We start from the raw sequence: 5,806 nt of genomic DNA, 5'->3' as shown, positions 1-5,806 counted from the left end.
CCGGCCACCTTCACCCTGGTCAGAGCGGACCGCGATCCTGGTAAGAGAGCGACTCTGTACCCCGACATTGAACTGCTTTCTGTGTCATTGAACCTTACTATTGTTGATAAAACAAGTTTACTGGAGAACGGAGACCAAGTAGAGACTTTTGGACAAGGTGGATAATTGTATAATATAAGGCAGTTTATTCAGAGGTAAAGATATCTGGAATCGCGTGCACGGACCCGTTCGTCAAACTCGTAGGGAGTTTATCAGAAGAGCCCCTAAACATTGTGTGCTGACATTTTATACAATAAAATGAAGTAGGTTGAATCTAGTAGTTCTGATCTTCTGATTGGTCCTGATGAGTTGGGCGAGGTCACCTCCAGGCTAGTGTCACTGTTGCATTGGCTCTGAGTCAGGTTCTCTGTCTTCAGATGTTCAGCCTAAGAGAAGAGGATTTGTGTGTGTGTGTGTGTGTGTTTGTTATCAGTGTGTGTGTGTGTGTGTGTGTGTGTGTGTGTGTGTGTGTGTTTGTTATCAGTGATGATGTGTGTGTGTGTGTGTGTGTGTGTGTTTATCAGTGATGATGATGTGTGTGTGTGTGTGTGTGTGGGTGTGTGTGTGTGTGTCCTCAGGGCAAGAACTCGTGAGTTGGAAGAACTGAGAGACCTATGGCGTGGGTGTTATCCTTAGCCACCTGCTGACAAGGCTGACAAGATAGGACTCTTGTTCATTGTATTGAATACAAAGGCCCAACACAAAATGGGTCATGCACAAGATTTTAGTCCGACCAAGCTATAACATTATATATTTACTACGACAGTACATTCAACCAAAAGCTAATATAACAAAGGCATCAGAGATTATTTATAATCTGTCACAGAAACTGGACTCCATCTCCCCAGATCAGTCAATAAATGCTTCTGGTATTGACTTATATGCTGCCCCTGTCTTCATGTTGTTGATGGACATATCTTTTTTAAAATGTGTGTAGGTCACCTAAATCATCAGAAAAATTGCCCCTCCTGAGAATTTTTTCAGGAGCCGCCACTGCTTGTAGTAACACAAACTGTCCACAGTCCACATTCGGGAAATTAGCGGAATATACAATAATTTACTATGCCAAAATAATTCAACATGTCAACTTAAGATGATAGTATACAGTATGTTGCCCACTCACAAACTATTGCAACAATGACATCTATTTCTCACTCATTTAACCATTTGGAGAGTAAAATAATGCTCTCAAACACAATTTAACTGGTCGCTGTAGACTAGAGCCTCCACAGTCTGTGCAGCAGCCTGAACGTTTGACGTCACTACCTTTTTAGGTTTCTTTTCATGTCTAGTCCATTGTACTGGCCTGTGTGAGGTGTAGTAGTTTGATGCATCTTCTTGCTTTGCTTATTTTTTGTCACCTGAAAATTCAGTCTCAGCCAACAATTGTTGATATCCTTCATTCCTTACCTGACCCTTACAGACACAGATACCGGACCCAAAGACATTCAAGCAGCACTTTGACAGCAAGCATCCCAAGTCTCCAATACCTCCAGAGCTGGTTGCTGTTGAGGCTTAAAAGACCACACACACACACAATGGACCTACAGCTGGGATAAGATGCTCTCATCATTCAGACTCACAGTATACATGTTAGCAGCAAATTCTTGCCCTATGCTTCAACTGTATTTCATATGGCTCAATATGTGGAAATGTTGTCACTCATCGCCTTTCATGTTGTGATTCACAGACACACGATGACCACGATTTGAGCGCTGCAACTGGGACTGAATGGCGTCAAGGGACAAAACACTGAGACCCCTGGACATGGGTGGGGGAATATTTGTGTTACAATTACCTAAAAGGGGGGGGGGGGAGGAGCAGAAGCACACCAGCACCCTATCTTATATGTCCAACCACCCCTCAACTTCAGACTATTGAAGCACCCATCTTACTTCTATGAGCCCACTCTACCTACATCCCTTTTCCCTATGCCGCTTCCTTCATTCATTCCTGATTCAATACCATCTAGACTGTTACACGTCTAAAAGTTTCATGGTGTTACTTTTATCTCATCTGTGTACTGCTGTCCTACTTTTGCCCCCAACTCTTTTCTATACCTCCTCCCATACACTCTTGTGCAAATCATTTCTGCTTTTTTTGACAATGGTGTCATAGTGGAAATGATTTGTTAGTTGCCCAAGACTGAGCCTTGTTCTGCCTGTAAAAGGCCCTGGTCGAAACAATGCCAAAATCACTTTTGATAGTCTCCGGGTCCATGTTGTAACAATTGTTTTTTGCATTTGACCATTTACAATAAATGTAGCAATATATATGAAAGCATTCCTCTGCCTGTTTGATCCATTCTGAAGGAAAGCAGTGACTACATTTTGTGTGTGTGAAAGAATATGTATGCCTTCTAATGCTAGCAGAAAATCATTACTTCCGAATGCAAGTTAAACGCCATTCCGTCTATACTGATACCAGACAAATGTATACTTATAAGTATTTTCAAATGTATTTCCAATATACTGCAATGCTATGTAGCTGAAGAGGGGTGACACTGTCTAGGTGTCACGATCGTCGTAGGGAATAGACCAAGGCGCAGCGTGATGAACGAACATGTTTAAACTTTATTATCTTTAGTGATAATAGACAACAAAACAAGAAACGACTCAGACAGGTGTTTTGTACACCATGATATTTGTACATTATTTTTTGCTACTGCTCCGCTAAAGAAATATTGGTCGACCAACAGCCTATCGACCAAACAATCGACCAGTCAAATAAATGGGGTCAACCCTACTAGCTATATAATCTTCCAGAACGATGAGTAGGTGTGTCCAAACTTTTGACTGTTACTGTACATACAGTATATCTATATTGCATAGTTATAACCCTTAACTAATACTGTTTACATGTGTGCATATCTTTGTCTTATAGAACCACAACAATAAGATTCCAAGTTATTCGGATTACCACAATCATATAAACATCCTCAAATACAAACAGCTGTGTCTGCATGTGTGCGTGTGGTGGTGACCAAGTGTTTAGTATGGGCCTCAACATCATGTTCTAACCAGACAGCACTATAGTGCGCAGAACCAAACCAATCAGTTATAAGTATATAGCGGGTGAGGGCATTCACAGCCAACCGCTCAGACGGGTGAGGGCATACTAGCCAGCTGTTTTACGTGGTCTTTCTAGCTGGATTTAGTGACTAACAGTATTTTACGTGGTCTGTCATTTCTTTAGTGACCAATAGTTTTTACAGTCATTGTGATAACTATACATTTTATACTAACATCACCAATCTGAGGTAAAATGGATGTGTAATTCCACTACATTTTATGGGGTGAAAATGCAGGCTTGTAGTAACACAAACTGTCCACAGTCCACATTCGGGAAATTAGCGGAATATACAATAATTTACTATGCCAAAATAATTCAACATGTCAACTTAAGATGATAGTATACAGTATGTTGCCCACTCAAAAACTATTGCAACAATGACATCTATTTCTCACTCATTTAACCATTTGGAGAGTAAAATAATGCTCTCAAACACAATTTAACTGGTCGCTGTAGACTAGAGCCTCCACAGTCTGTGCAGCAGCCTGAACGTTTGACGTCCCTACCTTTTTAGGTTTCTTTTTCATGTCTAGTCCATTGTACTGGCCTGTGTGAGGTGTAGTAGTTTGATGCATCTTCTTGCTTTGCTTATTTTTTGTCACCTGAAAATTCAGTCTCAGCCAACAATTGTTGATATCCTTCATTCCTTACCTGACCCTTACAGACACAGATACCGGACCCAAAGACATTCAAGCAGCACTTTGACAGCAAGCATCCCAAGTCTCCAATACCTCCAGAGCTGGTTGCTGTTGAGGCTTAAAAGACCACACACACACACAATGGACCTACAGCTGGGATAAGATGCTCTCATCATTCAGACTCACAGTATACATGTTAGCAGCAAATTCTTGCCCTATGCTTCAACTGTATTTCATATGGCTCAATATGTGGAAATGTTGTCACTCATCGCCTTTCATGTTGTGATTCACAGACACACGATGACCACGATTTGAGCGCTGCAACTGGGACTGAATGGCGTCAAGGGACAAAACACTGAGACCCCTGGACATGGGTGGGGGAATATTTGTGTTACAATTACCTAAAAGGGGGGGGGGGGGGGGGGAGGAGCAGAAGCACACCAGCACCCTATCTTATATGTCCAACCACCCCTCAACTTCAGACTATTGAAGCACCCATCTTACTTCTATGAGCCCACTCTACCTACATCCCTTTTCCCTATGCCGCTTCCTTCATTCATTCCTGATTCAATACCATCTAGACTGTTACACGTCTAAAAGTTTCATGGTGTTACTTTTATCTCATCTGTGTACCGCTGTCCTACTTTTGCCCCCAACTCTTTTCTATACCTCCTCCCATACACTCTTGTGCAAATCATTTCTGCTTTCTTTGACAATGGTGTCATAGTGGAAATGATTTGTTAGTTGCCCAAGACTGAGCCTTGTTCTGCCTGTAAAAGGCCCTGGTCGAAACAATGCCAAAGTCACTTTTGATAGTCTCCGGGTCCATGTTGTAACAATTGTTTTTTGCATTTGACCATTTACAATAAATGTAGCAATATATATGAAAGCATTCCTCTGCCTGTTTGATCCATTCTGAAGGAAAGCAGTGACTACATTTTGTGTGTGTGAGAGAATATGTATGCCTTCTAATGCTAGCAGAAAATCATTACTTCCGAATGCAAGTTAAACGCCATTCCGTCTATACTGATACCAGACAAATGTATACTTATAAGCAGGGACGGCCTGTTCAATAGGGCGATATGGGCGACGCACTGCCAAACGGGAAAAGGAAGGGATTTTTTTTCTAATCAATTATATCACGGCAACAGTAGTTATCAGTGTTGTAATCTATACGTCTGATCTGCCACAGTGCCACACTGCCACTAAATGTCGAATCAGGCTAAAGTCGTGCTTCAAATGGCTCCACCCCCTTTTGGGGCGATTTCAGTCAGATTGAAAATCGCCCAGAACTTCTGTCATAGACTCCCATGTAAAATCTATTTTTTTCAAATTTCAGAGCCTTCAATACAATCTCAATGGGTGTCTGTGGGCTTGCACTTACGCGCTTTCGTCACATGAACGTAACTAAGAAAAGAGAGGGTAGCAGCGTCAATCAATTCACTACTACTATCAACATGGCTAGGCTTCAGTGCAACTCGGTTGTGTCTTTGAAAGAATTTCCTTTTTGTCGGCGAACAAATGAAGATAAATTGGCAACGAAACAATTAGGACCTCCCAGACCAAATTTAATAATTCAACAGGTTTCTACTAAAGGCGGAAAGTCCTACACCCGAGGATTTTCCAAAAATTGGTACGAACGAAAAAAGACATTGCCACTCACTCAACTGGATGACGAGGGATACAGGCTAGCTGTCCGCCGCCACAACGATGAGGTTAGTGTTGATAATCACAAGTTTACTGGATGTGGATATGGTGTAATAAAGGCAGTTTATTCAGAGGTAAATATATCTGGAATCGCGTTCACGGACCCGTTCGTCAAACTCTTAAAAATGAACTTGGGCTGGGAATTGCCAGGAACCTCACGATAAGATATATGCATCAGCATTGCGAGTCTCATGATTCTATACGTATTGCGATTCGATACTGTGATTTTATTGCGCACCATATGTCTGTTGCAGAGGGATCAGAAAGCCATGAGAACGAGTTTTGATCAGTCATGGAAATAAAAGTGCTGAAAACAAATTGGCTCCCAATGTGAAAAGATTGAGAACAAG

Source organism: Coregonus lavaretus, assembly GCF_964263955.1.
Source record: "Coregonus lavaretus genome assembly, chromosome: 7".
In the NCBI taxonomy this organism is placed as follows: domain Eukaryota; kingdom Metazoa; phylum Chordata; class Actinopteri; order Salmoniformes; family Salmonidae; genus Coregonus; species Coregonus lavaretus.
This window is presented reverse-complemented; position numbering follows the sequence as displayed.